The 25,049-nt window shown below is 44.2% G+C and overlaps 1 long non-coding RNA gene across 1 annotated transcript; it reads right to left on the reverse strand.

Moving 5' to 3' along the window:
- Positions 1-1,981: 1,981 nt before the first annotated feature.
- Positions 1,982-24,585, reverse strand: LOC115637129. The gene is made up of 3 exons (XR_003997169.1): positions 24,575-24,585; positions 7,577-7,583; positions 1,982-2,085 (listed from the first exon to the last, which is right to left on the reverse strand). It is a non-coding gene; the product is annotated as an uncharacterized LOC115637129 (long non-coding RNA).
- Positions 24,586-25,049: the final 464 nt, after the last annotated feature.

The raw sequence follows: 25,049 nt of genomic DNA on the forward strand, positions 1-25,049 counted from the left end.
ATCAGAATCTTGCCCTGTGGCTCAGACTCTAAACCGAATCCACAACTTTACAGATACTGATTTGTTTTTCCTGCCAATCCTACATACTCTTCCTCTGATTATATTTTAATGAACCTCTGCACAAGAAACACTAGCAAAGCTGGAGCTCGGATTACCAGAGTTAGTATCCCACTGCGTACTGAGTGATATGTACTTTCTCTCCCACTTTCTGCAGAGGCAGCAGTTCAATAAATAATTAATGTTTCTTAATACTTTGGCTATTTCTCTTGTTGTAAAAAATTAATTGGTTTTTCCATCATCCATTTCACTGTAACCTGAAGGTATTTGGCCCAACATTCTTGCCCCTGCTTAAACATGCTTTTTCTAATCTTTCTCATGCCCATGGTGCAAAACCTGGGGCATGAACAAATCCAAGACCTTGCAGGCACCTCCAGGAAGATTTAGTAATAATAACATTTTGTTCTTATATAGCACATATCCGTCTGGGTATAATTAAGCCTCCCCACTCCCTGGTGAGGTAAATATTATCATCGTTAGTATGCAGACTGGTAAACAGAGTCACTGCAAGGTTAAATGACTTGCCCAAAAGACCACACAGCAAGTCAGTAGCAGAGCTGGAAAGGTAAGGCAACCGGTCAGCTGGGCCACACTGCCTCTCTTGTTGCCTTTGAACACAAGCCAGAGGATTCAAGTGACAAACAGGAAGGGTTGGTGTGTCGAACTCCACCCTCAGGGAGGTACCTCATGGTTAATTAACTGTGATTTATCTCTTGTCTCCAGACTATTCTTGGAAGACTCTCAGTTATTGACACATTCGTCGCTAGAATGTCAGCCCTTATGTTACACCAAGCATGACTGCAGATTTAACCATGGAAGAAAGGATCAAGACAATTTAAAGTCATTCATGCAACCCCAGAAGAACTTTGCAGTTTGAAGCTCTCTTTTGGTTGACTGACAAGGGTATGTTTCAAGCAAAAGCTGTTCCAGAATTACCTGTCTACGGTCACTCCCATTCCTTCGCTGCCTCTGTTCCACACAGCCATGAACCTTTCAGGCCAGTCAGCAATGCCAGAGACCGTTCTGCTGTGTGAGTTCAGTGGAAATGGGAATATGTCAAAGACCCCCCCCCCCGGAAATTTGAGTGCGCTGCAGCGGGGTTCTGGCATCGAAAGATAGTGTCACACCCTGGCTTGCTGCACGTTAATGTTTTGAGTAGACAAGCCCCAAGGTGGCAAGTTAGATGTCAGTACCAGATACAGGAGCTGCCTTTGCTATCTTTGTGGTTCCTTTCTCTCCCATGTTGTGTGTTTGTCTGGTTTTGTCTTCAGGGAAAAGGGTTTGGACTTGGACAACACCAGATCCGGCCCACTCACTCACTTTTTCCTTTTGGTCGTCACAAAAAGGACAGTTAATATCATCTTTAATACCATCTGAATGGTGTCACACAGGGGATTTTCCTTATAAAAACTCCCTAAAGGGAGAGGGAACAAGGGCTATTGTTAAAATAAAAGACTTGCTTAAGAATTTATATTTCAAACGGCTGGAAGGTGAAGCTAAACATTGAGGGAAATTTAACCATTTGAACCACTTAGCAAGTGTTGTGGTGGATTCTCCATGTCAAGACTGGATGCCTCTATGAGCTCTGTTCTAGTTCAAAAGGAATTATTTGGGAGAAGTTCTCTGGCCTGTGTTAAACAGGAGGTCAGATTAGATGATCACAATCGTCCCTTCTGGCCTTGAAATCTATGAAATGCTTTAACTGTTTTTCCTTTTCTTTTAATGGCATGTTTGCCATGTGGATCATCAGGCTGAGGTCTCTATACTCAAAACTCCGAACCATGTTGAATTGTTCGGTGTTATACAGGGTCATTGAAGAAGAGTTGACTCACCATTGCCGGTGCGCCCCGTTGTGGCTGGATGTGGCATAGCTGCTCCTTTATTTCTAGCACCCATCCCTGATGGCAAAAAAAAAAAAGAGAAGTCCTTGTGGCACCTTAGAGACTAACAAATGTATTTAGGCTTAAGCTTTCATGGGCTAGAACCCACTTTATCAGATGTGTGAAGTAAAAAATACATCACCTATAACTAGCAACCCGAGTTTGCTCTGTCAGACTCTCTGCAGCTGCCTCCCGGACTCTGGGCTTCTTGCTACTGTCAGCAGGTCACTCCAACAGTCTCTCTAAGCTCACCTTTTTTGAGGTTGAGGACCCTTTTCCCTGGAATCCCTCAGTAAAACCCAAACCAAAAGTATAAACTTAACCCAACTTCTTCCCTTCTTGGGATTGTCCTTTCATCCCTCTTGAGTTTCTGTTACACCAGGGGTCAGCAACCTTTCAGACGTGGTGTGCTGAGTCTTCATTTATTCACTCTAATTTAAGTTTTCATGTGCCAGTAATACATTTTAACGTTTTTAGAAGATCTCTTTCTATAAGTCTATAAGATATAACTAAACTATTGTATGAAAAGTAAATAAGGTTTATAAAGTGTTTAAGAAACTTCATTTAAAATTAAATTAAAATGCAGAGCCTCCCAGAGTGGTGGCCAGGACCTTGGCAGTGTGAGTGCCACTGAAAATCAGCTTGCATGCCGCCTTCAGCACGCGTGCCATAGGTTGCCTACCTCTGTGTTACACAGTTCCTCTGTTAAACACCTCCTAGGGGCTCTGCTCCTGGAAGCCCAGATCCTACTTTTTTATCAGGACTCCTCACCACCAGAGTTCACTCCACCCCAGTGGCTGCTCCAGATCTCTGCAGGCCTTTCACCAGACTACTCTATTCAAGGGAGGATCCCAGGGCCAACTCCCCGCCTCCCACCCAGGTTCCTCCTCAACCCTGCCAGTCTCTCCACTCCCTAGTATCCAGAGAGTAACACAGAGTTGGTCTAATCTCTACTTCCCTCAATAATCACCACCCATCTCCTTCCCCAGCTGGGCTTCATTTTTAATTAAGCCTGGTCCATCATCCAGACACAGCCAGGTAGTGTAATCAGCCTGTCAGGCCCACTTAAACCCTTTCATGGCTTGTTTGGGGGTACGCACCCTGTTGTAGTCAGTTAACATCTTTGATTCTCTGGGCACATTAATTCCATTAAATTTCACACAGCAGCACCATGAGCACAATCTTTTTCTTCCTTGTTTTTTCTCTTTAGGCCACATCCTAATCTCCTTGTAGTCAGCAATAGGACCAGCAGTTGGTCCTACTAAAAGATGCTTCCTTCATTCTGTCTCCAGGCTCCACTCTGTGGGATGATGTCCCAGATGATCTTCTTCGCTTCTCCTTGTAGCTCACCCTAATGGCCTCAAGACAGGAGGTCCTGATACCTCCCACTAGCCAATAAATCATCCTTCATCAATCCCTTTCCGTGTGCAAAACTTGGAGGGACAGCTTTCTACCCATGCTCTCCTTCCTAAATGAAACACGCTGGGCATGTTGTTGACGGCATGGACATTGCATTGCTGCTTGTAGTAGAGTCAATAGCTGTGCATTCACATACATACTGTGCATGAAAGAGTTAACCCAGGGAGAGATGTGAGCCAGATCAGCCTACAGTAGCCAGCAAGTACAAGCATTTTCTTAATGTGCGGCTTTGTTTAATTACTTCTGATGAAGGCTTTAGCATGAGCCATCCTCGCAGATCAAACTTCTGGAGAAAATTCCTTTCCTTTGATTTGCAATCTGCTACCACCCCTACCAGGCACTCCTGTACAAACAGCCCGACAAGCTATATATTCAAATGGAAAGCATGGGCTTAAATGGCGCAGCTAGATTCTGAGCTGAAGGGCTGTGATGGGGGAGGCTGGGAGGTTAGAGTGTAAAGTATCATATTTTAAATTACCCTCTGCACATGTCAGGGCCAAACTCCCATTGACATTGACAGAAACAGGATCACATCCCTAAAAAAGTCACATTTTCTTCCAACTTACGATCTCTCCTTACTTGGGTAATCGCATATTCAGCTGGATTCTCCCACTGTTTCCCTGCCAAGGAGCTTCATCTTCAAGGTATTTATAATGTGTCTACCACCATGGTATCTGAACATGAGCTTACCTGCTGTGCCACTCAATGCATCGCTAAGGCAGAAGTTCCTCCTCAGGATACAACACTAATCTGCTTAAATGGAGGTTTGAGCTGTCTCTGCCTCTGAAGAGAATGCAGTGGTCCCGCATCAGGACCCTAACCAGACCCTAGATTTTGCAGAGCCCTATCTCACTTGGTATGTATGCCAAGACCAATCCAGCTTCCTCCTCAACTAGCACCCGGCTCCCCTGTTGCCCATCATGCATATTGAATACTTAATGCATGATTATGGACACTGTCCCCCAGGCAGTGCCATCCCCTGTTCTGCTTGCTCTGCTTCCTTCTGTGAATGTTTCAGGTGCTGCCAGCTGGGTAATAACATGGTCCTGCCTCAACTCAGGGGGCTGGACTTGATGACCTCTAGAGATCCCTTCCAGTTGTAAATTTCTTTGAGTCTATGAAAGGACTCCACGGCTGTAAAACTAAATGGGCTCTTTATTAAGAGAATTACAAGATGCCGCCACTGCAGCCAGCATTCTAGCCATGTGCACACAGACTGACTTTTCGCTGATGCCTCCAAACGTCCCCCTCCTGCAACTTGTGCTCCTCCCTGCAAGTTCCATGCAGGTTGTTACAGTGAAACCCCTGTGTTATTAGCAGTAATTTTTATTTTATGTATATGGTGCCAGAGGTGTGCTTGGCACTGCAGAGAGAGATCAGACATGGTCCCTGTCCTACATCATCAACCTACTAGGGAGAGCTGGAGTTTCACCTCTTCATTCAGAACAGGCACAAAGCAGGTAGGGCCAGATAGCATCTAACATTGAGAAGCAGCCTCAAACGCAAACAAAACCATGTGATAGGAAGAGAGGATAGCACTCTGACTGGTGAGTTGTAAGTGATGTGAGAGTTCTGGTAGGGCCTTATTGCGTAGCAAAGGTTATGTAGGTTTACAGCCTTGAGAATAACAAAACATAGACCTAAAAGAGGGCAACAAAACCCACGAATGTGAAGACACCCCTTTAATTCAGGGTTTATTAATAGACTAATATTTACATTCATATATTCATGGAGTTTAAGGTTGGAAGAGCCAGTTCTGATCATCTACTCTGATCTCCATAACACAGGCCAGAGAATTTCACCCTGTGATTTCTGCATTAAGCTCCTGATTGAATAAGAGCAAGTCCAGTCTGTATGTAAAGACTTCAAGTGATGGAGAATGCACCACATCCCTCAGGTGGTGTTGCAATGGTTAATCACCTTCTCTATTAAAAATGTGCACCTGATTTCTAGTCTGAATTTGTGCAGCTTCAGCTTGCAGACATTGGATATTAAGGTGCTAGGAGTTCAGTCCTGTACTGTTAATTAAAGCCAACAGGATTCTACATTGATGCAACCAATGCTAGCATTACCCAGTGTAGAGTAGGGCCCTATAACATTATCCCACTGGCCTTTAGAGCCTCATTGCAATGCAAACTTCATAGTGGTATCCTGGTAATTGTCTGTTGCAAATGAATATGCAGCAGAAGTGACAGAGGACAGTGCAAAACATCGCATTACTCATTGGACTTCGCTTTGTGAATTTTTCTTCAATTATTGATTAATTAATTATTATTAATTAAGTATTATTGAAAAGCATCCATTTAATTAAAATTCCACTAATGAACCCCCCCCCTCTTCCCTTTTTCCATGAGGGCCCTGGACTTCACAGTCATTCATAGAATCATAGAATATCGCTGTTGGAAGGGACCTCATGAGGTCATCTAGTCCAACCCCCTTCTCAAAGCAGGAGCAATCCCCAACTAAATCATCCCAGCCAGGGCTTTGTCGAGCCGGGCCTTAAAAACCTCGAAGGAAGGAGATTCCACCACCTCCCTAGGTAACCCATTCTAGTGCTTCACAACCCTCCTAGTGGAAAAGTTTTTCCTAATATCCAACCTAAATCTCCCCCACGGCAACTTGAGACCATTGCTCCTTGTTCTGTCATTTGCTACCACTGAGAACAATCTAGATCCATACTCTTTGGAACCCCCTTTCAGGTAGTTGAAAGCAGCTGTCAAATACCCCCTCATTCTTCTCTTCTGAAGACTAAAAGGATTGAAGAGGAGAAACCGATTTGAGAACTACCATTTATTTTTCTCATGAATAAAGAGCCATCCATGGAAAGAAACCGTAAGTACCATCAAAATCTCCCTTTCTCCTCTTTACTCAAAACAAAATGGATTGTGAAACACCCTTTGGAATGGCACACACAAATGACACAGCCACAGGGCAGCCAGCTTGGTGGATGAGTGTCAAATGACATTATGTCATGGATTTTTTTTTCTCTCCCAAATTCGCCCCAGCTCTTTTCTAGCAATTATCAAAAGTCACTTTTATCGAGAGAATGTCTGTAGAGCAGGCAAACAGCACAATTCCCAGATCTACTTCAGTTGGCTCAGCTCCTCTTTTGAATGTGGAGCTTTCATTTTATTTATTTATTTTCCATTAAGGTGGAACAGTTCTATACATGGGCGTCCAGAGACACCCTTTTACGCACTCCAGTGTAAATCAGGAGTAATGCCATAGAATACAATGGGTCTGATACTCCTCTCACTTTGGTTTAAATCAGGAGTGACTCCACTGAAGTCAGTGAGGTTCCCAGGAGCTGCCCTTTTTTGTCCCGTCCACCCCTACTCCCAAAAAACAACCCCCCCCCAAAAAAACAGTCAGCCAATCAGTGTACCAAAACCAGCCAGCCAATCAGAGCAGAGAAAGGGGGGGGAAGGGCAGTGCAGTGATACGGTGCCCCCTAGTAGATGATGCCCAGGGCAACCACCCTGCTTGCCTGCCTCGAGAAGGTCCACCAGTGCAAACTGCTCTAAAGGAGAGGAGAATAGCGCCTAGGGTTGTTTGATTTATATTGGTTTTAGTGTTATCTCTGTCATTTCTGACTTGTTTTCTATTGGTATTATGCAAGCTGAATAGTAAGAGGGATGAACCCTTTATTTTCTTAATTAAATAATTACATTGATAATCCAATCTCATAGCAGCGGAAGGGACCTTGAAAGGTCATTGAGTCCAGCCCCCTGCCTTCACTAGGAGGACCAAGTACTGATTTTTGCTCCAGATCCCTAAGTGACTCCCTCTAGGATTAAGCTCCCAACCCTGGGTTTAGTAGGCCAATGCTCAAACCACGGAGCTATCCCTCACCCAACTGCATTAAAAGCAAGTGCCCAATAAACAGTAATGGCAGCAAAATATGTGTGTGTAACTAACAATACATCCTGGAAACTTACATAGTGCATTACACATAAAGGGTGACATTCTGCTCTCTTTTATGCCAGTGCAGAGTTAGGGTAATGCCACTGACTCCAGCAGACCTACTCCACATGTAACACTGCACTATTTGGCCCAGTAACTAACCTTCTAGGGTGGTAGAATTTCTGCTTCATTTTCTCCATCTGTAAAACAAGGAGAGAGAGGCAAAGTCAGGAATGGAACCAAAAAGTGTTCAGTATGCTGCTTTAAACTTTGAACAACCCTGCACAAAACAACTGAGTATGTTACCTTGTAGGAACATAGATGCTAAAATCTTGTCTCAGTCTGTGGGAGCTGTTTAGGATAGGGACCTCACCATAGGTGCTCGAACTAGGGGTGCAGCAGCATCACCCCCTGGCTTGAAGTGGTTTCCATTATATACAGGGTTTACAGTTTGGTTCGATGGCTCTCAGCACCCCCACTATACAAATTGTTCCAGCACCCCTGGACCTCATCTTCTTACTGTCTGTCAGGTGTCCCCACACAATTGGCACTGTGTAAATAACAATAACGTGTCCCTTTACATGAAACTCATTTGCTCTGTGTCTGCTATTTAGGTCATTAGATTTCAAATCTTTGTCCAAATTCAAGTAAAGTGTTACCGGCAGAATAAGGATAGACAGAACCCAGGCTTCCTGGCTCTGAATCCCTGCTCTGTCCACTAAGCAGCATTCCTGAAAAATCCTGGAAGTTCTTTAACTACCAAGCAACTCTCCTTTAAGGATTAATATATGGAAAACAGAGATGCTTATTCATTAGGAGCTTGATCTTACTGGCATTGAAGTCAATGGGGCAGCTGCAACTGACATCAGTGCTGTAGGATCACTCATTTAGACCCTGACATAGCAAATTACTTAGGGTTTAACTACACTTGAAAGCTAATTTGGATTTAGGGAAGGTGTGAATTAAATGCGCAAATATTATTCTGGAATAACTCCCTGAGTGGACACATTTACTCTGGAATGAGTACATCCACACATGGAGTTGTTCAGAATAGTTGTTTTGGAATAGCTATTCCAGAAGAACTCCATATGTAGACAAGCCCTTAGGCACACGCTTAACCCTCACTGAAGTCAATGGCACTTAATATGCTTACGTGCTTTGCTGAATTGGCCTTAGCTTGTCTTATTGAAGAAGCAAACGGAAATCTAAAACTGAGTACTGGTGATATTGACAGAAGCAAAGAACAATAGAGGTTAGTAAAGCAAAAGGATTATAATATGTAAATGATCTTGAAACTCTATCATTAGAATTCTCTGCAACCTGCCACAGGAAAAATAGCCAGCAGTTTAAACTGTGCACTATTCTCTGCTTAGTGACTGCATCTAAATTCCATTAAGGGTAGCAGCCATTATACAAAACGAAGAGACGTATACCTACTCCTAAGTGTCCTCAATTCACAAAATCCTCTTGTTTAAATTTAAATAATGTAATTATTGCTTGTTGGGTAATATCACAGAAGTATCTCATCCATTAACTATACATACATATCTTATTACTAAGATACTCTCTCTCTCTGGTGACTAGATTTCATTCTGACATTCCAATATTTCACACGCAGATCATTTGCACATGTAATATTTGCTCATTATCTTTTGTACATAAGCTGTTATGTGATCCTCATCTTGCCCAATATAGGAAAATGAACCAAGAACTAGAAGCATAAGCCTTTACAGTAAAGATCGAATCTCTGTAGCGGGAGGCTGTAATATTCACATCCTCTATGGTTTGATACATACACACTGACTAGTGGGTTACATACCATGTTGTATACATATAAAGGCCATGCTAACCGTTGACTGATGGCAACATATAAGGGAGAAAGCCCTGTATATATTAGCTAAGAGCAATCACTCCAGAGATTTGATTTTCTGAGAGATTTGGGGATTTTTTTTTTATGCATTGGCAAGATTTTTAAGTTCTTTAGAGTTTCATCATCTGCTGCTTGTGGAGCTATTTTCAGGTATTTGGGCTTCCTGGATCCTATCCTGCCAATCAGACGTTAAGCCCTCCCGATCCCAGAAGAACAGGAAGTTGCATGACAGCTAATCCCAAGTGAGCATGTTTTACCAAGGTTCTGAATGCTCTGTTTTATAAGGTGCCTGCACCATCAAAGCCCCGAGAGCAGATTCTCTTAATAACAGTTCCCACAAAGAAGAGGCCATTGATTTGCCAAGTCCAGGTAAGGTGGCTTTATAGACTTTCAGGATGTTGACTCTGATTTAGCAATTCTAAGTAAATAACTTACAAAGCTTAGGGTAATAAATAAGAAGGCTCAGATGAGCCAGGCTCAGAGGCTTGAAGAACATAGAAAAGCTCTCCGTCAGAGATCAGATGCATGATTCAGAGGAGTATTACATTACCAAACCATGCATAGACGCTCAGGAGGGTAATGATCTCACATTTATGTAAGATCTCAAAGCCCTCAACAAGCTTTATGCCCAGGAATAACTTTATCCATCACTGAAGGGTAGCCACCTCTGGGGCGAAATGCATCAACAGCTCAACAGTTCACAGCAATACTACACAACAAGATTGCACAGAGAGTGTAGACTCTTGCCTAATTGAAAGTTCAAGAGGATTTTAGGTAGACAAAATATAGCCTATGTCTACACTTGGAGCTGGGGGTGTGATTCTCAGCTCGTCTACACATACTTGCGCAAGCACTCATCAAACTAGAGCTCTAAAGAGAATAGTTGCTGGGGTAGCATAGGCAGCAGTGAGCATAAGCAGCAGCATGGATTAGCCACTCTGAGTACATGCCCACAAGGTCTGGGTGGTTTGTGATCACAGCCTGGCTAGTCCATGCCTCCACTCTCCAGGACTACTACGATTTTTAGCACGCTGGTTCAATGAGAACTAGCATGAGTACGTCTATGCAAGCTGGGAATCACACCCTGAGCACCAAGTGTAGACATGTCTGTAAATTGCTTGAGAAGTGCAAAAGAGTTTTCATTATAATGATCAATTTTCTGATCAAAACACGCAATATCATCATTTTTTGCATCTTTTGATGCCAGAATGAAGCCCATTCACAGCATTTTGTGGACAAAGATTTGCACAAAATGAAACTGAAAAAAATATCAATGAGAGAGTAGCCACAATTTTAACAGTCCTGTTGTGCACTTTGAAGCCATTGGTTGATTCATTTTATGCTAGTCCAGTCAGCTTCAATGCTTCAATTTGATCTTTAGACTTTTTTTTTTTAAATTTCCCCCTGCTATTGATTTCAATGGGAATTAGGCACCTATCTCACTTAGATGCTTGAAAATCCCACTAGGTGCCTATATGCGTCTTTAGGCAGCTAGGCCCAGATTTTCAAAATTATTTGGTTGCCTAGTTCCCATTGATTGTGAATAGATGGCAATTAGTCACCTAAATGTTTTGAAAATCTGGTCCCAATTCCCTTTGACTTTCAAAGAAAGTTAGCCTCTTAAGGCCCTAAATAACATTTGAAAATGGAACTTAAACCCCTAAATGCCTTAGACTCTTTTGAAAATTTTACCTTGCCTATGATCATATAAGAAGTCAGTTGCAGGGCCAGGAATTGAGCCAAAATCTCCCCAGTCCGAGTCTACTATTTTAGGCAGGGATTTTCAAGTAGGCCTAAGTGAGTTAGGCACCCAATGGCCATTGACTTTAACCATGCCTAAATCCCACTGAGATTCCTATGAAAATCCTAGTTATAACCACAAAACTCTATTGGTTTCAGTGCTATTAAATCCCGTGAGACTTTTCCAAAAAGGATTGGCTGCATGCTTTGACATTTGAAACCAGTAGCTCCTAAGAAACACAGTGAAATGGGAAAATGGGACTACCTTAAATTGCAGAGACCTGCATGTGTATGTGGGGAAACCTTTGGGTTCTGACTGCTAATCAAATAATCTGTAATATGAATGATACCATAACACAGAATTTTAAAAAAATTAACACACAAAATATTAAGTCATTCATATTCTCTGCAATTAATTTATCTGTCATCGATAGACTCATAAACTATTTGACTCAGTGACAGCTTGAAAGGAGATTATGCCAACTTTTCCTGCAGGTGTGCATCTGGGTGGAAGAGAGGAGCGTTTGTACGTGCAACAAGGAAGGTAAAAGAGAGACTCACAGAGGTTGTGAAATTGGAGATGGGAGTGAGAGGTTTGGCCAGGGGGGCGGGTACAATTTTTATAGTGGAGGAGCTGATGATGGAAACTATGTATTTGTTGTTTGTTATTACTGTTTCAAGCCAGAGGGTGCGTGGCAGCATCCCCAGCACCCATAGTTCCAGCACCACTAGCTTTGGCAAAGAAAGACTGGCTGGTGTTTGTAATTCTTCAAGATGGGAGGAAATGTTTCAGAAGATCTGGGATGTCACAAATGCCTGCTATGCCAGGTAGCCTTCCCAGACCTATGCTGATAAATGGCTCCAATTCAGCACACTATCCCTATTCAGCAAAGCATAGCCTTAATTTTAAGCATGCACTTCTTACGTCCTATTGAGCTCAAGTGCTTAAGTGCTGTGCTGAAAGTCCTGGAGTCAGACAATCCACTGACGCTCACAATTACGACCTCAGACTGAATCCATATAATGGCCATGAGCCATTGGGCCTTGGAGCTCAGAATATTTGGAAACTGACCTGGGTTAAGACAGATCTGTAAAGTCCTTTTAAAGGTCAAAGGGGGTTATAAAAACTAGACTGAATTACAAGCAAACTCCTTGTCTCCTATTATGTCAGCCTGGCCAGGTATCAGAATAATCCAAGAATGTTAGAAGTCTTATTAGATATCAGCTGTTTCCTTTGTTCTTTTCTCTCAGCCCATGCTGTGCAGCCTCAGACTGGATATCATATGCTCTTCTGAAGGGGAACAGGAGGAGTGCTGCCTGGAGAAGCAGATGCTAGGATTTGGATTGGACTTTCATGGGAGTGAATCAAGCACAGCAAACAAACTGGGTGTGAGGCAGTTCCACTAAGTGCAGAGGACCAAATTCATTCCTGATGTAACTTCACTGGAGTCAGTGGATTTACAGCAGGAATGAATTTAGGCCAGCAATCAGCATTTTGGGCCTAATTAGTAGATGACCTGTGGCCCATTTGCACTTGTGTATCCCAGAATTGCCCAGTGGTTAGAATGCTACTTTGGGGGACTTGAGTTCATTCCCTGTTTTGCCACAGACTTCCTATGTGTCCTTGGGCAAGTCATTTAGCTTCTTTGTGCCTCAGTTCCCCATCTGTACAATGGGGACTACAGCACTTACCTACCTCATACGGGTGCTGTCAGGGTAAATGAAGCAGAGATTTTGATGGAGGCCATATAATAACAACATGGAACTCTTATTAAACGAGGAGGGTAACATGATTATCCCCATTTCACAGATGGGGAAAATTGAGACACTGGGAGGGAAGTGACTTGCCCAAGGTCACTCCGCACCACAGCCAGGAAAAGAACCCAGCTTTACTGAGTGCTAGGCCAGTGCCCTTAACCACTAGCTATACTATCTCACTCTAAGTAGTATGCATAGTAGCTGGTGCAAAGGGACTGTGTGATAGTGGCATGTTCTCCTCCCTCCCACCCCCTAGAAGGAGGCCTTCCCCAAAGGTGCAGAGCCAGCTGTGCACCCCAGCAAGAGCCCTTGGAGCAGGGGTCATCAGAGGGTATGCTGGGTTGTAGACAGTTTGGTTAGGATGGTCCTAATCCTGGACTCTTCCAAAGCTGTCACAAGGCCCATGAGGAGTTTGGGCAGCTGAGCACAAGCTAGGGTAGCCCTCAAGGGCAGAGTCTGGTGTAAGGACTGCAGAGAGGTGAGTGGAGGTGCTTGCTTTTTGCCTTCTGAGGGTCCCTGCCCCACAGGGGCAATTCTCAGAGGGGGCATGCAGCCAGTTAGACCTGCTGTTTGGAGACCTGCCCTGACCTCTTTCCTTTGAGATCCTTGCAGCTGACAATACCTTTGATCTTCCCCATCTGCACTAGAGAACCTCCCCCGTCTTCCCCTGGTCAGGGTGTTTTCCATGAAGTGTTGGCAAGAAAAATTGCCCACTGTTCCCCTGTTGATTTAAGAATGCCTTCTCTTAAAGCATGGGAGCCCATTCTGGCCACAAGGCTCAAATGGCTTTGACTCTTTTGGGCTCATTAAGGAAACAGACAAAACTCTGGCTGGGTCACTTACCCCAGACAGAATTTAGTTTGACAAAGCATATTACCAGGGAAATATTTCAAAGCAGGGGTCACTAGTGCTTTAAATGAAAAAAAAAAATTTTTTTTTTCTTTTGGCTCACATAATCCAGCTGTTTCCATTAGGGAGTGAGACAAAAGCACGTCAACTTGGCAGGGGGAATCAAGTGGGTCTTTTTGAGCCTGAAATTCACATGTTATGGGCTACAATTTCCAGCTTAAAAGAACCTGGCTCATTGTTCAGCATTATCCCTCTCATATAATCCCTCCAGGGCTTGTGGGCCTGCAACGTCTTTGGAGGTATTTGGATTTCACTCCAAAGGATGCTTTCCTGCAGACGAGGGAAAACTGATAGGGCAAACTTTTCAATAGCAGCCGCTTCGTCGTGGTGTTTCAGTGTTCATGCTACCAACTTGCATCATCTTGGAGACGGTTTTCAAAGATACCTAGCACTCACCCAGATGAAGAGCATGGGAGCTGTGGGTAGTTACGAGGCCCAGGAAATAGAAGGAATAAAAAGGTTGTGTCAGGCTACCTTCCCCTTCCCACAGCTCTATTTTTGATCCGAGTGCAGGGATGGAAGCTCTGAGACTCAAGCCAAGAGTATCTAGGAGATTAGAAGAAATTCATTTGTTATGTCACTTGTTAGGACATTTGATTTCAAGACACTGAGTCTCCTCTCACTTACTTCAGTGTTAGTTAGAAGTAATTCAACTGAAATCAGGGAGAGGAAAACCAGATCCCCAAAATGCAGGCAGGTTCTAGAACAAGCATCTAACCCAGGGGTAGGCAACTTATGGCACATGTGCCGAAGGTGGCACGCAAGCTGATTTTCAGTGGCACTCACACTGCCCGGGTCCTGGCCACCGGTCCAGGGGGCTCTGCATTTTAATTTAATTTTAAATGAAACTGCTTAAACATTTTAAAAACCTTATTTACTTTACTTACAACAATAGTTTAGTTATATATTATAGACTTGTAGAAAGAGACCTTCTAAAAATGTTAAAATGTATTACCGGCACGCGAAACCTTAAATTAGAGTGAATAAATGAACACTCGGCACACCATTTCTGAAAGGTTGCCGATCCCTGATCTAACCCAACAGGCCAAAGCTGTCTCTGCTGTAATTCTATTTAAATAGATCCCAGCCTGGAAGTGCTGCAAGGGCTAACCCCTGTTGCATGGGATTCCATGTCCAGGACAGATCTCAGTACAGCAACACTGACTGCCATTGTATACACACTGCGCACATCACTCTAGTGCAGATTGAAGTGGGACAAATCTCCGTCTAATCTCATTACAGCACCAGAGCAGACTCCAAAATTACTACTGCAGTGCAGCCTAGTGGTACTTCAACAGTACACACCAAAATAGTGTCGAGCTGTTGCAGTGGTACAGATCCCGGTGTATTGCTAGGGTAAAGGTCCCAGAGCAGTATTTATGCACTGATACACGTCTCATTATAATTCAGCCAAGGAGATAAAAGGGTCAGGGACTGTAGTGATCAAGTCTCAGACCTTATCTTCAAAGCGCTCCCTGGCTTGGCCCCAGGATATGTAAAAGATATTCTAAATCTCCAGGACAAAGACCGTGGACAACAGCTACATGGTCAGATAAACTAAGGACCATCACAAACCTCACTATTTCCAAGCCTACTGCAAGGTGCATTTCTTTGACCTTGCCTTCTCTAACAACACATAACAGATACATTTGTATTTATTAAAAAACCCAAAGGCACATGTTACCGAAACAAGACACACCTTTGCACATGCTTCTCCCTCTGGGGACAGGATGACAGAACAAATGACACATGACAGAGGTATAGTCATGCTGCCTTATGCACAACCGGTAGGCGCTCTGATACTCTGCTGATGAGAGCAGTTCAAAAGCCTCTATAGAATAGAATAAACTACAGCGGTCAGGAGGCGTGGGTGCCTCTCTGTTTGAAGTGAAGCACATTTCTCTCAACCCCTTTGGCCCATTCTTTTCCCCGAGTTCTTCCCCAGCACAGCAAGAAAGGAATAGAGGGCCTGGAGACAGAAATATTTCAGAGACCTTGAGCCACTAGGTGTGCGGGGTCAGAGGGACAGGGGTTAGAATTCCAGTGCTTCCTATCCAAGGGATTCACACCCTGGTTGGTGCATTCCAGGAATGAGAGGCAGGCCGGCATGTGTCTCAAAGTCAATGCTCATAAGGTCTTGGCCCTGGGCTGGGACACTTGAGATGACATGGAAGTTCAATGGAGCAAGAAGACATGGCACTGGGAATCCTAAGGGAGCGCATTAATATATGGCAGCGGCTCACACAATGTTTTAGGTAACTCTATCCCCCTCCCAGGCCCTTGTGCATACACAGCTCAGGAGTCTCTCTTTTGTTCTTATTGCCCACAGGGTTCAGCAGATCCCAAAGGGCAGAAAGTAAAGGGCTGGACCACCATGCTATCATTGGGTTGTAACATTCAAAACCTGCACCTTTCCCATAACAAGCCAACTCATGGAAACGAGATCTGAGGAACGTCTGTTAAGTATTCTAGCCCTTACTGTGCCAGCTCAGCATTGTTCCCTATTGGTCTGTCTACACTGCAGCTAGGTGCAAGCCTCCCAGCCTGGGTAGTGCACTAAAAATATTCATGTGGATGTTGCAATTTGGGCTGGAGCTCAGGCTGTCAAGCCTGCCCAACCCCCTAGGCTTGAGACCTCCAACCTCCACCCTAGCCAAATGTCCACACTGCTATTTTTAGTGTGTTATCTTGAGCTCTGCTAGTGCTAGTCTGTCTCCTAAGGGCTGCTGAACTGAGATCAGTGGTGCTGTGATGAAGATCATCGAAACCACTAGCAAAAGGGCTGTAGGCATTGTTAAATCAAGGCAGTGAAAGGCAGGTTCTCTGCACAGAATGGTGAGCAAAGCAATCACAGGCACAGAGACAGAAAGAAATAGGGAAGTGAGATAAGATTCAAGGGCACTGCCAGTGGGGCAAGAGCAGATAATCAGGTCTTATTCTCATAGCCTCATGATAATGAAAACCAAAAACTGTGGCCTGGCTCCATTCTCATCCCCTTTTGGAAAGCGGATAAAGTGTAGAGGGGAAAGCAGCAAACACAGCTAAGGCTTGGGTGCCAGAACCAGGAGAGAAAGGGAAGCAAAAGATACAAACAAACAAAGTGTGAGACCTGTTCCTTGTGAGGGCACTCTGCAATGTACATGTGTAGGCTTTTGATGATCTGCTTTAGTCCATGCAGGGAGTTATCACTCCAACATGTATTTAATTATGGATGCATTTGTTTATTGTAGGGTTGTTACATACATCATTTTCCCCCTCCCCCAATTTGGAATTTTTTTAGTTAATTTGTTATTGGTGAAAAGTGCCAACTCGACAGTCCTGGATATTGAATTCCTCTATAAACAAATATAGTAGGGGCAGGGCAGGGCATACCTCCTGCATGTCATGATATAGGGGATCACAGTCCTCTTTAAACAGAAAACAGTGATAACTATGGACAGCCAGCAGGCTTCTGCACACCTTGAGTTCCATCTTTGTCTCCCTTGTTTACCAGGGACAGCATCCTGTCTGGAATGCTGTACAGCACACAGAGACATCTAATGGCTGAATAACATACTGCAAGTAAAATATATTACACTGCATATCATCCTGTCAATGTACCTTAATGATGATCTGGATCAACCACTTTTATAGGAAAGAATGGCAATCAGTCTCTGTGGCCAGTTTAATTCTTGACCTCTTGACTGAAAGTGCCAGTAAGGTGAGAGCCACTTAGCACCAGTGGAGATGATGCATTTTATGACTAATTAACTTTTTCATTGGTCACAGATGAACTTGAACCAACAGACCTGGAGACACTTCTAAACTTTGCAGGGAGTTCAGACCAAATCCCTGATTCAAGGAGCTTACATTTTAACTGTGACCTTAATGTCTGTCTGCAGGAAACCACCAATTCATTTGGTTGTGGGCCTGGCCCAGCAGCATGTCCCATACAGGTTGGGAGGTGAATTCTATTTTTTTCAAGTCCCGTGTGGTTTCTCGTGCATTTGCTGTGTCTTTGTGCTGGAGTATCTTTGTGTGTATGTTCCACACACTGACTACACAAATGCTCAAGCAAAGGGCAGTGCTCTTCTGCATTCAAGTGTAATGTTTCATTTTGTGCCTAAAATTGAATAAATGAAAGCTAGGACGGGCGGGGGGAGAAACGAGCACAGGACAGATAAAAGGAATTTCACTTTACAAATATGTAAATGTCTCAAACGTGCCATTGGCATGTTGCAGCAGACAGCTTAAGCTGAGAGAAAATTCTTTGGCAGTGACATCAATTCAACAGTAAGTAATGCATTTTCTAGCTCTGAGATTTGATTTAAGGTCTCTCTCCACTGAGTGGAATGACTGAACGGTATATTAAAACATCAGCAAATTAAGCTCCTTTTGCTAAGGTCCTATCTGTTCATAATTTGAAAGTTTCTTTTATTTTGCCTTTAAACGCTGGTTCCTTCCCAAATCCACAAGTCTGATACTGGTTTAAAGTTTAATCTCGGGCTCTCATTGGAAATAGCCACCACTTGTGCTTTAGAAAGTGAGTTAGGGCTCAGTCCTATTAGGGTATTTAGGCCCAGATCCTCAAAAGGTATTAAAGTGACTAACTTACACTGATTTCAATGGGATTAGACAGCTACTTTTGAGGATCTAGGCCTAAATGGCTCCTGCAAAGCGCTAAGCACCCACAGCTTCCATATTGGGAGGTAATCGGCACCTTACAGGATCGGGGTCTTATATTTGGATCAAGCAGAAGTCTCATATGGACTGGATTCCAGAGCATTAAATTAAGAAAAGGACAATTTAGTCTAAGTATCTCTGTGAACTTCCTACAATGAGAGATATTAGGAAGAGGAGTGGAGGCAGTCCCATCATGCGGCACATTTAAAACTAGCCCGAACATTAGGGCACAATCCTAGACTAGCTGGGGTAGAGGCTAAAAGATTTTTCTCAACAAGGAAGCTGGGAATGACTCAGTCAGGTAGAACAGCGCCGGATGGGCTCAACTTTGGTGATGCCCCAATCTGTGCCCATGCAGAGGACTAGTTGTCTAAAAGTAAATGAGATAATTAACTCTGTCTCTCCAAATCGAAATAAGGGGAGGGCAGATTCTCAGCTGGTGTAAATTTTCATAGCTCCATTGAACACAGTGCAGCTATGATAATTTATGTCACATGAAGATCTGCCCCATGATAGCTAAGTGCCACAAGAAATTGGAAGACTCCAAAATAAGAATCCTGAAGAAGAGCTCTGCATAGCTAGAAAATGTCTCTCTCTCACCAACAGAAGATGGTCCAATACAAGATATTACCTCCCCCACCTTGTGTGTCTAATGCCCTGTGGGTCTCAGGGCTACACCACCACTGCAGATCTAGAATAAATAGCATCTCCCCAGGTTACATGGGTGGATGAAGGTGCCAGGATTTTACTTTTTGGGTGTTGTTCCTGGAATTACATCTCAATCTGAACACCACTAATCAGATCTCTTTCAGCAAGAATTTCCACACCCTGGGTCCCACTTCTGAGAACACTCTGCCCCAGCACCTAATGGTCTGTGAAGTACAGCTGACTTGGAAGATAGTTCAGGGTGATGAGGACCCAGAGACAGCCAGGTCCCAGTACTGTAAATGTTTTGTAGATTAGGACCAAGACTCTGAATTTCATTCTGAAGTGAATAGGGAGGCAGCAGAGTTCACAGCCTGCAGGTATGACATATTTACATTGACCTTTGCTCTGCTGCAGGCTGCACCAGCTTCAACCATCCCATGGCAAGTGAAGTCAGTCCCAGACAGAGTGAGTTGCAATGTCTCACCTGGAGAAGGCTAAAACATAGATTACCATGGCCAGGCCTAATCCTGGAAGAAAGGGCTGAGATTCCTAGCCAACTGAAGATGGAAGAAGGCAATACACTTACTTAATCCTGCATTACAAGAAGCAAGGTGTGTGGGGTTTGGATCAGATGACCATTGGAGTCCTTTCTAGCCCTACATTTCTGCGATTGCACATCTCTGTGGCAATCTGCCTGTCCATTAGTGTTTTAACTAACTGACAGAAATCAGACATGGTTTCTGAAGGTCAGAAGCACATTAGCTGGAGCTGGGTGATCCCATTTGGTCGAAATAAGGATGGGAGGAACAGACCTGAACTTTTCTGCAAATCTTAAAGCAAACAGAATGTTTTCTTTAAAGATGGACAAATGTTTGAATTCCAAATGTTTGTGAAGAGCGAAGGAGACACAGTTTAAGCCGTATGGGAAGTAAATTGTGGTTTGCTTCTCTGTGCATGTTTTTAACCTGGACAGATGGGCTGAAGTGTTTTTTTCATGTGAGTTCCAGAAGGGAGAAGTTATAGAAGCTGCTGGAGAATTTATCGCTCCCAGTCTTCAACTCTTTGCTGCGAAGTGTAATTATAAATAAAGTTTAAGTTGGCATTTCTGAATCACTTCCTGCTGCTCAAGGGTGCAGATTTGGTGGAAAACGATGTCAGAAAATCTCATCCGCTGCCCAAAGTCAGAGCTGATAGGCTTTGGAAGATAGGTCTGGGTGGGAGCTGAAGGGATGGAGTCATTCCCCACCATGGATCCAAGCTGAAAAGCAGTTGATTAGCTGCTAGAGAAGTTTCCAGGCAGTAGTGGAGGCTAAAGCCTGCCATGTGTCTCCCCTAAATTGTGATTTTGGCTGGCAGACTCCTTAACCATGCACCTCCCCTGAGCAGCCATTAAAATGCCCTCCTATGCTGCCATGAGTCACCACAATACACTGTAGCATGTGGTCTTTATGTGGCCTTCCTAAACCGTTGTCAATCGGTACCACAGTGGTTCTCCTGCTGCTTCTGAGGCCTTGTGTGTCCTGGCACGCTAAGACTAGAGATGCAAGGTTTCAGACTAAGTGAAAGCTTCTTAGCAAATTACAAGCAGATGAAATTTAGCCGTTCTTCAGAGACACTGGATTATTTCAGGGGGTTGATAACAGCAATATAGGTCCTCTAGTTCCTTGATTCTATTCCAGGCTCTTATAGAACAGGGATTATGAGTAATTGCCAATTTAAGGGGGTCCAATGGCTTAGTGGTCTCAGTCTATTTCCCAGTGGTTCGATGTACTCATCACAAAACCCAATCCTAAAACTGGCACCATGGTGGTCCATCTCAGTGGAGAGGTCAAGGACTGACATGACTCTTCTAGACATGATCCCTCCCATTCAGGATTGAGACATCAATAGGGCAGTGTGTAGAGAAAACTTCCATTGCTGCTGCCCAAGCTGTCACCTGTTCTATAGATAAACAGGGGACTCCAGTCTTCAGAGATATCTACCCAGCATCTTTAATCAGCACTACATCTACTCACACACAACAGAATTTAGGAGGGTTGGTTCTATCTCTGGATTCTCATTTCTCAGTCTCACACACAGCATCCCTGCAAGGAACTGGTCTAGGAGTGTAAGTATCTTAGCTATGGTTGTTTATGCTCTTTTGGTTTTTGGCGGTTGTAATGTCAAAGATATCACATTTGCATACTGTGCCAGATCCTCGCTTGACAAACGGGGAAACCAAGGAACAGAGAAACAGCATTTGCCAAGTTTGCACAGGTAACCCAGGAATAAAACCTAGGCCTCTGGACTCCTAGCCCAATGCCTTATTCACTAAAACCAGGCCACCTCCCAGAAAATCAAAGCCCAAGAAATGGAATTGCCAAAAAATTGTACAATAATACTGCTTGGATTAGATCAAATTCAAATAAGCTTCAGAAGAAAACTCCTTTTAGAAATCAACTACCTCTAAATAATTCAGTTCCCCTAACGCAAACCATTTTTCTGCCTTATTCCTGAACTAGTTAAAATTCTTATCAGTGTTTTATACAATTATTTCAAAAGGAGAGGGAAAAAAGTACTTAAAAAGAAATTCAGAGGCTCCAACATATGTTCTTGGCTGGTAGAATGCAAGATGAGGGTTTTAAACCTCCCGTGAGAGTTCCCTTTCACAGCTCTCCCCTAATCCTCTGGAAATCGCCTGTTCTCTACAGCTGTTGGTTATCCAGATAAACTATTTGTTCAATTATTCTTGGCCTAGATGGCGCGGGCTACCTCAAAGGCTCTCGGCTTCATAGCTCGCCTACTTCAATAGCCCCAGCCCCTCACAGAACAGCCTAGAGGAGACTGGGGCCTGTTTGAACTCCCTGTGTTCCTTACAAGACTCCCCCCCATCACCCCCAAGGCTTTTAATCTCTACAAGGATAGCACTGAGGTGTCTGAAGCTCCCTCATAGTGGAGGGTTGGGGTGGGAGGGAACCGTTGTGGTGTCGGAGTGTCTGGGTGATAAAATAATTACAAATGAAACAGAGATTAGCAGAAGCTATTGGGACAAATGCTTCCAAAATGGTTTCTGAAGTGCTGGCGGTTCCTTCTAACAGGAGAAGTCAGCTGCAGCTGCTGTCTCCATAGCAATCCAAAGAAATACAGGCCCCACTGGGAGCCTGTTATGAAAATATGAGACCCGACAAACAGCTACTCAGGCAGAAGAGATGACAGACCGGGTCAGCTTTGCATCATATAAATGGACTGGTAATTAACACAATTTTTTTTCACATTTGTCTTTCCCTCACAACTTGGCTTTTGCAGAAACATTAAAACCTGACTAATAAATGGCTTACAGCTGTTGAAAGATTAATCCTGCCTGGCTCCGGCTCCAGGGATCACTGGGTTGTTCTTCCAAGGGTCCCAGTGTCAAGCTCTTCTCAGACAGACACCACCTTTCCCTAGTTACAATTTCCCTGATGGGCTGCCATCATTTCTCCCCAGTTAGGTCTCTCTGTGATTTCCAAAGGCCTCCCATTCTGAAAAAGTGCAAGGATAATGCCTGGACGATAGAGATGTCAGGACTGGACATAGAACATGCAAAAGTGTCCTTGATTATGCATAGTCCTTGCATGAGTTGAATCCTTGCATCACATATGCATGATCAACCCTGAATGAGTTGATCCTTGCATCACATATGCATGTTCCTTTCATTTTTGCCCGTATGAGTCTCAAGTCTTTGTGTTAAGTTCAGGCTTGTGGCGTCGTACTGACGCCGAGGAGTCAGTCTTGGTGCATGACTTTAAAAAGCTCGAACTGAAATGTTACAAGCAAATGAAAAAAATGCCTCCCCTGTTTATTTATAGCTATGAGGTAAACAATTACTGGATGTTGTGAAAGGTGACAATCCCCAGCTCCGGTCAGGCTGTCCAGGGCAACATATTTTATTGAGGTTGAGGGTTAAATATAGTGCCTAATGTTTTTTGGATTACTCCGAGGCATAAGAAATGCATGGATGAGTGGCTGGTCTCCTGTGCTGGTTGAATTAGGAGCTAGTCCGCAGAGATGGGATGCATTTGAGATGTAGGTACAAAGCTGCCAGGCTGGGGTATGCTGCTGGCAATAGGTGGGAGGCTAAACAGATGCAGTATTGGAACAACTGCAACCTAGGTGTGAAGTGATGGCTCAGAGAGAAAATGTGAACAACGTAATCATAAAGATGCAGGATTGGAAGGGACCTCAAGAAGTTATCTCTTCCATCCTGCCCATTCTGAGGCAGCACCAAGTATGCCTAGAGCATCCCTGACAGGTGTTTGTCTAATCAGTTCCTAAAAACTTCCAAGGATGGGGATTCCACAAACTCCCTAGCTAACATGTTCCAGTTGAAAGATTTTCCTAATATCCAATCTAAATCTCCCTTGCTGCAATGAATGAACCTCAGACAGTTCAGCAAATGAGTCCAGAAAAGTACCCAACATTTGGGATCTCTTTGTTGTTGTTATTTATTTTCTATTATGGTAGCCCGTAAGGTCCCATGTCTTGGATCAGGGCCCCATTGTGCTAGGTGCTGAGCAAACACAGAACTAAAAGATGGTCCCTGCCCCAAAGAGATCTGTCCTGGGGTCTATATACCCCTTGCTGGCTCGGCGGCCAAAGGACTAACAAAGCAGATGCCTGGATGCTCAGCCAGAGTCGATTGGCAACCCCACAGCAGCGGTCAGGATAAAAGGGGTGCAAGGCAGGAGGGCGAGGCAGCTGCCAGAGAGACTGAGGGACTTCAGGTTGAGGATCCCTCCAGCAGGCTGGTGAAAAGCTGCCAAGCCAGTCAACCCAGCAAAGGAAGGGAAAGGAGAAGAAGCTGGGGAGACTACAGAGAGGTAGGAAGTAGCTCAAGGAACAGCGAGGAATGGAGAAACACTGGTTCTGGCTGCCCAAACAAGAGCCGTGAGCTGGAACCCAGTCTCATGGGTGGACTTGAGTTCCCCTACATAGTCCAGCCAGTGGGTTCTTAGAGAAGACTCTCATTAACCCTGGAGAACTCGAGCTGATTAGCCCCTAAAGCTTCCCCATTACCCTAGAAGAGACAGACTATTGAGGACCGGGCCAAGAGGGGGCCAGAGAGGTCTGTCCTTGACATGGACTTGGCAAAGCAGAGCTGGGTATGATGGCATAAGGGAGGACAAAAGCAGACTGGTGTAGCTCCCTGCCCCACCACAAGAGGGTGCTAAAAGATAAGGAGCCTTTATTACAAGATAACAGTCCAAGACAAGAGACAATAGGTGCATACAATAGACAGAGATAGCACAAGTCTATGACACAGCACTGGTCTGACTGTCTAACCCATAAAGTGCTCTGTCACCTTGCTACCCAGGTGATAATTCATGTCTGGGCTAACACCCACTGGAACTGTCAAGAGAACAGGCTCTCTCATGAGATTTCCTTCCAGTATGTCATGGCCTCTGTTGAGCCAGACGCAGCACGAACTGCCTCTCCTGATCTTGTGAGTCTGATGCCCAAGAGAAGCTGTTGTTGCAGAGGCAAGCAGAGGAAAAATAAATTATCCAGACCTTTTCAAATTTGGGGAAGGGGAGTAGTAGGGAGCAAAATGTGCGGGGGAGGGGAAAGCTGGAAGAGGGTTTTTGGCTTGAATTTTGGATGATCTTTGGATTTTTCTTATCTTGTCTGATTTGGTTAATCTTTTCTCTAATTACCAGCTAAAAAGAAGAAATTTTCAGAAGGCAGGTCAGCAGATGCAACATGAAGATACAAAGTATGGGATACCCAAACTATGTGAGAATAAAGATGGACTGAAGTCCAGATCCAACCCCTCCCATCCAAATGTCTGGGAGCATTTCAGATCTGGATCTGAACTCTGAGACAGTCTCCTGTAGTTCTGCCCCTGCTTTGTGTGAGAAGAAGAAGACATCTCCTGTAGAGACAGAGTCCCATGCCGCAATGATACACGCGAGTTGGGGTTGTCCTGAGTGCATGCCCTTTCTGACTGCAGAACCGTTAAGGTTACTTTTCACAGCCAAAACAATGGGAAACAGGCCCTTACCCCAGTCCCTTAACCCTGCCCCTAAGAAAGACCCTGATCCCTGACTGATTCCAAGTCTCCAGGCAGCATTTTCAAAATACCTCTGGACACGGTTTGTGGAGCCAGGTGAACAAAGTCCATAGATGGTACGGTAGCCACGCTGCAGATCCCATTTCACTGCCCTCTGCAGGGCCTGATAGCACCA

Source organism: Gopherus evgoodei, chromosome 19 (genome assembly GCF_007399415.2).
Source record: "Gopherus evgoodei ecotype Sinaloan lineage chromosome 19, rGopEvg1_v1.p, whole genome shotgun sequence".
Taxonomy (NCBI): Eukaryota; Metazoa; Chordata; order Testudines; family Testudinidae; genus Gopherus; species Gopherus evgoodei.